We start from the raw sequence: 11,334 nt of genomic DNA on the forward strand, positions 1-11,334 counted from the left end.
CTGAGGGAAGGAGTGCCTGAAATAAATCTCCGGGTACAGTCTTACTATTTCTGTTCTTAAAAAAAGTCCAACTTACCCTCGGAGACCTAATTTTGTTCTATAGTACAAACTTTTAGGAAGTAGTAAACAGTTTCTGTTTCAAAAAGCTTGCATTCTAACATTCTAAGCTCCTGATCTTTCCAATGCCTACTTGCTTAGCTTTTATTTTTTTTTTTAATCCATGAGATTATACACATGCATAAAACTATGCCTAAACTTTTGTCATATGAGAGCAAAGATAAAGGTAGGATTGAGAAAGGAAGTATTTGTTATCCACATCTTGAGGATGAGGAACTGAAGCACAGCAAAAAATTAGATCCTCATCCTCCACAGAGTGTAAATGTGCTTAATTCTTAAGCATGAGTAATTTCCATCAGGTTTGATGTGCCCTCCGGACTGAAGAGTTAGGTCTGGGTTTCAGCTACTGTCTCTGCCACCGATTTTAAGTAAGTTACTTAAGTTCTGCTGCGGCGGTTAAAATCAAGTGCGCCAAAAGCGCGGGACGCGTTTTGCACGGGATGGGAAAGACTAGGCTGAAGTAAAGAAGGATGATCTGACCCCTTTGCTTGGGAGGTGGATGTCCGCAGCTGACGGTCTGTGACTCTGGGCCCTATCGCTGTGCCTGGTAGCTGCCTGCCGTGCGGGGACACCCGAGTCCCGGCACCGCAGGAGTCCGGCCCCGGGAGCCTCCGTGGGGCGGCGCGGAGCCCGGCCCCTCTCCCGCGCTTCCAGCGGCGCGCAGCCGGCGGGGCGCCCCGGGAGCAGGTACCGCAGGTGAATGTCCCTGCGCGCCCAGGGCCGCCGCTCGCCCGCCGCCGTCCCGAGCCCCGGCGGGGCGGGGGCGCGCGGGTGCGGAGCGGGAGGCGGCCGCGCGGGGCGGAGGGCGGGAGGCGAGCGGGAGCGGCGGGGGAGGGACCGGGCGCGGAGCCGCCGCCCGCGGGGCAGCGCCGGCACATGGAGCGGCGCCAGCCGCCGCCACAGCTGCCGCCCGCCCCGGCCCCGGCGTAGCAGGTACCGCGGGGCGGGGGGTCCCGGGCGGGCACCGGCTCCAGCCCCCGGGGCGAGCGGGGCGCGGGCGAGGAGGGGCCGCGCGGAGCCGGGGCCGCCGCGGAGAAGTTGCCGGGCGCGTAAAGTGGGAGACTGCGGAGCCCGGTCATCCCATCCCATCCAATCCCACCCCATCTCTTTCTCCCCCTTCTCCCCGTCCCACACGCCTTTTGTTTAAATTTTTTTTTTTATTTGAAAACATTGAGCCGAACATACACCTCGGGTGTAATCCAGGCGTTTTAGAGTGCTTCCTTAAGATTTCAGAGATGAGTAGCCATGAGGAGCTGCCCGAGATGGGGTATTCATTGATTCAAATGCGGAATGGTCTGCGTTCTCGTGTCAGCTGCAGCACTTAGGTTCAGTCAAAGCCCGCGTTCCGAGTGCTTGCGCCTGTAATTTGCAGAGGGGAGGCAGATACGGAGGTCGTAAAAAGTATTAGGAAATTGTAAAATTATCAGTCCCAGTGCGCTTGAGGGGAACGGCCTTAGAGAAGTTGCTGACTTCCGAGTAGCGGTGGCACCAGAAGTTTTTCTCCTTGCCATACAGCCTGTCACAGCTGGAGGGTTTTTTTCACCCTGCTCCGCAAAGTTACCCTCTCTGTGAAGGGACGGTTTCGCTCTGCTGTCGTTGCTAAAGAAGATGCACTTAGTTAGAAACTGTGTGTGTGAAGAAATGAGTTCCCACTGCAGCAGTCGGTTCTAAGGAAACTTTTAATTTTGTGCTTCAAGAAACCCGATTACTTCTTGGATTGCTTTTCTACCTTGGTTTATAAGGTATGGTAACACTGCCAGATATTGTAAAAAGCATTCTGCTTCCAAAATTGTTAAAAGTTAATAATACTGTGTCAGAAAATTTTGTAGTGTATGATGGCAAATGATTTCAAAAAAGTGATGTTTTGTGGGATGCAGGAATTTTTAGACCAGGATGGCCACTGGCTTAAAGTATTGAAATTGTTGTAGAAGAATATAATGTAATTTCTTTTTACTTTTTCTTTCTATCTTTTTCCTTTTCTTTTTTTTTCCCTTTCACTTAGTGCAAGAGGTATTTTCAAGGACTTTGTGTAGAGATTAGAACTTAGGACTTAGAGCTTCTTGACTACGTATTTTTCTTTCCGATATCTGGATGCTACCAAGGTTACATCGATATGCATTTACTGTCCAGATGTCCAAACCTTACCCAAATTAAATAAACTAGAAATATAATCCTAGGTATATTTTGTGCATACACATTAATAACCCATTTTCTAGACTTAAATAGTTTAGTTTTAAAATTCGAAGCTGTGTGCATTGTAAGGTCCAAACCCTTTAAAAGACACGCTTTGTTAGTTTCAGTTGACTGCTCACATCAGTTGTAACTCACCCACTCTGCAGTACCATGGAGTATGACTCGCTGTTAAATGTTATAAATTATCATTGAAATGTTAAGAAAAAACATATTGATGTGTTGCATTTAGAAGTAAGTACTAAAATTTCTTTCAAATACTTGGAAATACTTTATCTGAATCAGCTAAGCAAGGGCATGTTCTGAGTGGCTTGTGACACTGCTCTCTCACCTTGCTAGTGAATTGCATAGTTTAAGGTGTTTGAAGCCTTAGTGAAATAGAAAAATGAAGGATGCAATGCCTTTAGCTTCTGAATTTTTCAAACAAAATTTTTGTATTTAGGTAACTATTTAATCTTTGTTCTCTTCGTTACTGAGGGAAAATGTAAGTCCAAAAAGTGCTAATGTATTTGACTATGTTACCATGAAAATTCTCCGTTCATGTGTTAATATAACAGCTGATACAGTAGTTGATACTATGTCTCTTTTCTAAAAGGTTTTATTGCTCCCATGTTAGACTTCTTTCTAACATTGGCATGGTCTGCTTTGATTTTAACTCATGTTGGTCAAAAAACTGAATAAAAACCACAAGATATACTGCTTAGAGTGCATTATGTGCCCATCTCCTCAGTCCTTAGCAGAACTGTACCAAGTTTTAGTTACATGGCTGTATGCCTTACTTCTTTGTCAGAGCCTTTGAAACTGAAGCCTGAATAGATGAGAAACCAAGTGCCATGTGCAAGACCAAGGACTCTTAAAACAGTTCATGTCCTTATGATAGCTGCCTGTAGCAGAACTGGGGGGGGAAGTGTCCGAAATACTGCAGAGCTCTGCACTTTATGTAGTTCATGTTTCTGTTATCCCAGACTTGCTTCCAAACTTAAAGATTTTCTCACAAATCTTAGTATTGGTGACTAACCCAGGTGATCTTTTTTGTATTTTGCTTTGGGGGTTTTTTGGGTTTTTTTTTTTTTTTATTTTTTTTCCTTTTTTGAGTAAAGTGGGTGAAACTCAGAACATTATATACTGCAAGTTTTTGAAAAAATATAAATAGAAATTATATTCCTAATTATATGGTAAATTTAAGATAAAAGCCAAGGAGAAATCAGGTTTACCCACTGAGTGAGAAGACTGACCAGCCTAAAGTCAATGTAATTCCAGTGCTGGACATTCCCAGCATTCAGGACTTCAAACCTAGTGCACTGATCATTGCAAGAGTCCTCTACCTACTGGATATGGCTTCCAGGTGAAATGATAGAAACACAGAAGCATAATATGAAATTGTGCTGACTGTCCTGATTGAGTCAGAAAGGAGTGATGGAATCTAGTATTTGAAGAGTAATCACTAATGTCTCTGGGCCAATGTAATGATGGGAAGACAGGGCAGAGGACACTTTGCCGTTTATGCTCCCAGTAACTGGAGAAGCTTAGGCACTGATCCTATGTGCATCCTTTATCCCAGCTGAGTATTTCTCAGGGTGGCTACTTAACTAAAAGTGAGAAAAGTGCCTTGGTGTGTTTTCAGTAGGTCTCAAACTCCTGAGTTGCATTAGAGAGATAAGCTTGTCATGTACCTCAGACTTTCCACTCCAGCTCCCAGCTGCCAGTACTCCCTCCAGGAATGATCTGGTCGCTTCTCCCTTTTATAAACATGAACAACACCTTTGGCATTTGTGTTGCATTCATTGTACCATTTAAAAATGCAATAGTCTCCATCTCAGCATTACTGTAGCAGTTTCCTTTCCCTTGTGGACCTTAATACCAAAAACCTGGTCTGCTTGCCGCTTCCACTGCATAGCAATGCAGAAATGTAACTGGATAACCAATCCACAGAGTTTACAGCAATGCAAACTTCTTTCTCATCATTAAAATTGGATAACTCCAAAATGAAGCCAAAAACATTTCCAGACATATTTTATTTGAGCTAAGGTACTTCATACTAACACCACAATTTTGCAGAAAACAAGGAAATGGGTCCAGTCTGTATTTTAACAACAAAAAGCAAGGGCATAATGAATTGTATGCTGTTCTGGCAGATCATTTTTGGCAATGTTCTCTTAAAAAGTCCAGAAGATATCGAAAGTCATGGATCGCAGCCTAATTGTGTGGCTCTATGACAGGAAAAACTTCCATTGAAGGCTTATGGGATTTTTTTTTCCTGTTTTATGTGCAAGAAAAGCTGGATCCATAGTAATTTTTGTTTTTTGGTCAAGATTCACATATGTACTTCATTACATTTTGATCAGTCATTACTTTCTACTATTATTAAAAGTAATAGAATTAGACCAAAAAATCATAGTAAAATAGTAGAGTTTATTGTAGCAATAATGGAATCTTTGGAAAATATTGTCATCCTTATGAGAGTAGAGCAGGATGCACTGCTGGCTCCCCTGGAATTCCCCTCCCAAGTGACAAACACCACTTTTCTAACACGTATAAAATTACTCAGAAAGAAAGAACACTGGGAATACATTATGCCAGTTGAGAAGTGGAAGATAAGGACTCTCATCGGTGTTTTCTGGGACTTTAATTCTTTGGGAAGCCTTTTTAAATGCTTGCAACTCAATGCAAGAGTCAAAAGAGGAAAGATCTATTCTTCACTGGTATTATTTCTGTAATCCAAAGATTATTTTTGCTCCCCCCACCCAACACTGGAGTGGAAAAGTGTTTAGAGATGAGTGTGAACGCCGTATGAGGCAAGGCAGACAGCCTCATCTCAGCATGTCAGTTTTATGGCATTTTTTTAAACAGGAGACTACTTTAAAGACCTTCCACTCATCCAAAGTAGCTGCAGGAGTTTTCTTTCTCCAGTGGCTATCCAGCAAAGTGGACTGACTTCAGTTGGAAAACTCCCTTCTTCCAAGGTCAACTGTGGCTTTTTGTCCCTTTATCAATCTATACATAAACCTAATTTACAACTCAACAAAAGTTTTGTTTGCTCCCTAAATTTAAAATGAATTATGATATGTCGCAATGCATCTTTATTAAAACCCCGACAACTTCTGCCTCACCCTTCTCCTTCAGAACAGCTTCCTCCATGCTTTAAGGTGGTGAACAAGAAGAGAGCAGGGGGTTTTTGCACTAAGCAGTTTACCACCAACACTGTGGTGGCTGCAAAAATAGGTCCTAGCTCTGAAAAGCTTAATGCACGTTCTCAGCTTTGTTTGTACCATTGGAAATTCTTGGGGATAGAACCATGCAGGTTTGGGAGTTTCGTGGCACACTCATGCTTCCTGTATAAATGCTTCCAAAGGCCATTCAGACTGCAAGTTTGGATGGGCATTCACACTGAAATCATTGTATTTTTTAAGCCATGGGAACTGTGCACTTCTCTTGCTTATTTTGCTTATTTCATGTGAAATATTTACATTTCTTCTTCTGATTCCACTTGCTCTAGCTTTCCCAGTGAAAGAGAAACTTGCTCTGTAAGAGAGATGAGATTCCCCGCTGAATTGCTTCATTTTTCTGTTTGTTTGAACTCACTGAAACAGCAAAGCAATTGCAGTATAAAGGTGGAATTGACCATAGTGGATTGGACCCAGAATATTTGCAAAAGCAGAGTCAGTTAACTAAAATATATAGTATGGAGGAACTTGCTAATTTGCTTTAATTTTAGGAGTTATTTTTAGGAGTTATTTAAGGGTTAAAAAAAAAAAACCACACCAATCTCTAATATGCTTATTCAGGCTGGTAATGTCCTTTAATAATCTGTAACAGCCAGAACAGTTTGAAGAGAAATTAGGAAGCAACTCTGTGATCATGAAGCAGAGTTACTGAAACCCTCTATAAATCGGACAAATTGACTGCTTATATATTGTAGGGTATACTCGGCAATAACAATTCTCGGCATGAAGAGGTGCTTTTATGTTCTCTCTATTGCATATTTAGATACACTGTGGTGAGGACATCCTACGCTTTTTAAATCAGATAAATAGATATATACAAAAAGTACAGCTCTTCTTCGTCTGCTGTTTGCCTCCCCTTGAGTGAGAGCTCTGGAAGAATATCTAAGAGCTCTATTTGGCCACTTGAGAATATGCTGTGTTCTTAGATTGAGTGCCTTAATTTACAACCCTCACCTTTTATAGTTGGTTTATTTATAAGATGGAAGTGTGTGCGTTTTCTTTGTCCTGGTGAATTTATTCTACTTTTCTGCTTGATTTTTAGTGAATAAAGGTGACAGGGTTTAATGAGTTAATAAAACTTGCCCTTAATTAGGAAAATTACCTTCATATTTTTCTCATATTGTGGAAACAATTTATAATTACTCTGGTTGCAATTCAAAAACTTGAAGGAAGAACATTTTTTCATATTTGCAATGATATCAAGTCCAGTAATTTGCACATAAAGTCAATAAAAGAATGGATTTTTTATTATCTCCTTTAGCAATGAATTGTTACATGAATATAGCTCAAGCAGAGAAAATGCTAGGAGGAGCCCATATGGAGTACACGTATATGATACAAGATGCACTTTTTATCATTTGTCAGTGATTTGAAAAAAGAATTCCCAAAGAACTGAGAATTATGTAGGATCTTTGAGACAACTTTTTTTACACCCTCACAATTGTTCCCTTACACGGAAATTAATTTTACATGTGCCAGACATTTAAATGTTTCACATCTGCACTGTTAGCAGAGTTCTTTTCTTAATCTTGTGTGTTGAATTACAGTGCTTCCTTCATTTTGCAGACAGGAGCTCTCCATTGAAATTTCACTGTATGCTCATAATTGTATTGTCAATTTGTGTAGTTAACCAGCATTTACACTAGGCAAGAATAGAGAAATGACTGAATAAACTAAACATCTCCCTTGACTATGTAGAAAATGCTGAATACAGAATTAGTGATGAGGGAAAGAAATTGATCCACTTAGTTTTAATCTTTGTTTTAATGCAGTCCTTTAAAAGACCTGGAGGTATTTGTTTTGGTTTTTTGAACAAAAATGGAAGGATACTGAAGTGCTCATTACGACTCTCGGTTTTCAGAAAGGACCACCCCTCACCTTGGTAGTTATTATTTACACTGAGCTGTGTGATGAGGCGGAAATTAAAAATAGAATTAAAGTGGTTCTAAAGTAGAGTCATTCACAGAGATTGTGAAGTGTAGCATATTAAATTACAATAATAAAGCTAATTATCAGCTGCTAGCTGAGATATTGAATGCTTTTAATTAAAATGAGTTTGTAGAATTCTAGCAGTTTTCTTCAAGTATTTGAAGATTGGTTATACAATACAGATTACCTTCTCTCCATGTTTAACAGTCTTCCTGTTGCATGTTTAACCATATTTAGCACATTTGTACATAAAGTTATAAGCCTGTTTATATATATATATATATATATATATATATATATATATATATATATATATATATATATTAGCTCTTTGGTTTAAAATGAAGCTAAACGTTAAATCCTTTTACAAAAGTATCTTTATTCACCTCTTCTCTTGGTTGTTGCCCTATATTCTATGACCTCCATGGATACAAGAGCCTTGGTTCCATTAGGTTGAGACCCTCTGATGCAATTAGAAATGCAGCTGTACTGTCTTTCTGCAGGCAGATGCAGGTCCCAGCTTAAACCCCAAAAGATTGATGAGACATATATGATGATACCACTCCTAACCTGTTTTTAATGTGCAAATTCTCCTGTCAGGTATTTAAAGGTCTATAGGATTTTTTTGTGTTTTTCAGGCTGCAACCTCCTTTTCCTTTATTAATTTATTTATTAAACTTGTCTTTATGCGTCTTGGGTGGTTGCATCTAGGACCCATTTTAGGAGCTTCAATTTAGGTTTTAAAGTGGATTGGGGTTTTATGGTTTTGGTTGTTGGTTTGGAGTTTTAGTTTGCTAAAGGTGAAGCCTGTGTGGTGAGGAGCCAATGAGATCTGTCACAGACCACAGACATGAGACGTGCTCACACACCAGCGCTCCATCCGAGCCAGCTGCTCCAGTGACCAGTGTGAGCAGTCCCTTTCCTGCCGTGGGACTGCTTACAGAAGTGGGGGTTGCACAGCTGGGCCTTTCCTCAAGGTGGCTGTGGAAGTAACTCTTGGGTTTGCCTTTTTGCTTGTTTTCCACACTTAACCAAGAGTTGTCACCACTGAGGAATGCATGTTCCCCTCACTTTTTATATTTGCAAAAACATATGCAGAGCACCAGGTCCCTTGTAGAAAGTTTATTTCCCCTCCCCTCAAGACTTGTGAGTGCTTATTTTCTGCTTTGAGGTTTCAGGAAAGTGTCCCTACCTCTGCAGGCCACACTCAAGACAGAAGTGTTCCTTCGGGCACCTTTCTGTCGGCTCAGCATGGCTACACCTAAGAATTGTCAGGAGCCATGCAGCTGGATGTGCTGTACATTTGTGGAGTCCTTGCAGCTCCAGGGGTAGAGCTCTCTGTAGATGGAAGGACAGCTCTGAGTTTCGGTGTGCTGGTGTAAGACCAAAGTGGCTCCACAAGCATCAACACTTGTGATTTCTTTTCCTTACCGTGAGGTTCCATTGTGCTGAATGCGGGGAACATCTCATCCCAGAGAAGTCAGTTCATAGGTAGCTCAGGGAACACAGAAGAGAAAAAGGATAGCTAGTCTTTGGCATTGGATTGGGTCATTCCATTGAATCACATCAATGGCCCAGTCTTGGGATCATTCAATATCCTAAGAGAACAGGATTGTAAAAGGACTGACGTGCTTACACATGCTTTATATCAATTGATGAAGTCTTGTATGAATGCTAAGCATTCATTTTCTTAACAAGGAGGTTTACTTTTGAATTTGCTGGGAGACAAAAAAATAAACCAAGATTTGCCAACAATTAATTAGTTGTATTCTGAAAGATTAAAAAATCTTGATCTTACAACGACTTCTTCCTGTTTACACCTGTAATTCTAAAAGGTCCTAAACCCACTTCTGGTTGTAATTTACATTAGGTATAAATGGAGCAGTACTTCCAGTGACTCATGGAGTGTATTTTGGTAAATTATTAAGACATAGCATAAGTTATATTGTAGAGAAACTTGAAAGGAGGGAAATTCATGACATGTAAATTTTCTTCAGGAAAAATGCTGACTAACTTTAATCCAAAATCATGGCCACTTAGATGCTTCCTTATTTAAAACAAAATCAACATAACCTTTCAGAAGGGTTGTGTGTTGATTATCAAGTAATTTAAAGTTGCAATATTTTGATTCTTTTTCCAAAGGATTGTAGTAGCTTCATCTCTGAATCTGGTATTCATTAGTCTGAAGAGGAAAGCATACAGGTTAGATTTCCTTATCTGAATAGCCTTGAAGAAATATTTTTATCAATTGTTACTGGAATTTTATCTATTTTGTAGCTCTTGTAGTAAGGGGCCAAACTTTGAAGCTATTTGTATTCCTAAATAGAAGAATTATCTATTATCACCTAGGTGCTAATCCCTTTCCTGCTGTAAATGAGAGTGAGACAGGTTCAGCATTTGAGAGCAAGATTGTTTCAGTTGGGTGCCCATCCAGCTTTTGATTTCTAACTTCGGGCTCTTAAATTAACTGAAAATGTAAAGAAATGTGACTGCCTTGAAGACAACAAAGCCATGCACACTAGTGTATGCTAGTGACAAATTTGATTCGTGGGGAAAACTTAAGCAGTGAAAATTAAAAACATCTCTTTCGTGCCAAACCGAAACAGACTGTAATTTTAGGGTTTTATGTCAGAAACATTTCTAAAACATTGTTCTTTTAGATAAATCATTATAAAGGTTTATTCATTGACAAATTGATAACAAATAGATGCTTCAGTGCAAATTCTCATATCTGTACATAAGATCTCTTATTTTCTAAAGTGTGACAATTCTCGCTTCTGCTGATTCTAGAGCAGAGGAAAGGGAGAAAAATCAGGGCATGGTTTCCTATTCATAGATTTACTCTACCAAAGGCAGAAGGTAAATTCTACTCTTGCCACTTAAAATTTAGCCCAAGACCTGTTATGCTCAAGTCTGGTGGGACTTTTAACAGACAAAGGGTCAAAACCTACACATGGCCAATTGCAGAACTGAGATGGGGTGCCAGATGTCCTGTCATATATTCTTTGCTGATACAGGGTCTAAGCTGAAGATAGCTGGGATTTCATTAGTATTTACCCTTCCTCTGGGAGGGATTCAAACACTCTTGAGGATTTTCTAAAGTTTTTTTTTCCTGCTTTTATCAATTTGTGTAGTATTTGCGGATCTTAATCTACATTTAGGAACCGCACATAATTATTCTAAGTAATTATTGGGAAGAAAAAAATATCTTTCCATCATCACTTTTCCACTAGCTCTGTTTCCTTGCAATGTTCCATCCCTGTGAAATGGATCAGCTTTGTCAAGTGTCTTAAAATCACTTAATTCAAGCCTAAACCCTGATGTGAGATCTGAGGGTGTGTGTTTTGGGACCGGCAGTCATCCAACCTCTAAGAAAGCAAGCTAAGACTATTCCATTAAACAAAAAAAAAAAAAAAAAAAAACAAAACAAAACCCCACAACAAACTGTAGTCCAGTTTATTTTCATTAAACAACCAACCAAACAAACCAAACAAGCAAAAAGAATCAACCCTGTAGTTTAGCTCTTCATTTAAGAAATCAGGAAATGGGACTTCTCCATTGGGAAGTGTTTTCCAAATGAGTTCTGCTTGATGACAGCGAGAGGCAGGAAGTACAGCTGACAAGTGTGTGGCTTAAGTTGCAGAAATACTGAGTGTAAGTCTTGTCAAGACAAAGGCAGGTAAATTCAGGAATGCAAAACTAGAAGAAACTTTCTTCTTTGCACCTCCTCCCCTTGGCACTCCCAGTCCTGCTGAAGCCCCAGGAACAGCAAGAAGGCAGGTGCAGTTGGAATAAAGTGCCCTTCCAGAGTGTGACCCCTTTCTTGTGGGTATATTCTTGGAGTGGATTTTTTGGTTGGTTAGGGTTCACTGTA

The 11,334-nt window shown here is 40.2% G+C and overlaps 1 protein-coding gene across 2 annotated transcripts in view; it reads left to right on the plus strand.

Moving 5' to 3' along the window:
* Positions 1-1,008: 1,008 nt before the first annotated feature.
* Positions 1,009-11,334, plus strand: part of IKZF1 (IKAROS family zinc finger 1) — a 69,137-nt gene continuing 58,811 nt past the window's right edge. The window contains exon 1 of one of the 2 annotated variants that reach the window (XM_063163241.1): positions 1,009-1,050. The gene's annotated coding sequence lies outside the window, so the exon portion shown is untranslated. Of the gene's footprint in view, positions 1,051-1,316; positions 1,860-11,334 lie in introns of those variants that run through there. The other variant, XM_063163232.1, reaches the window with a different exon arrangement.

The sequence above is a fragment of the Melospiza melodia genome, chromosome 1, assembly GCF_035770615.1.
Source record: "Melospiza melodia melodia isolate bMelMel2 chromosome 1, bMelMel2.pri, whole genome shotgun sequence".
Lineage (NCBI taxonomy): Eukaryota > Metazoa > Chordata > Aves > Passeriformes > Passerellidae > Melospiza > Melospiza melodia.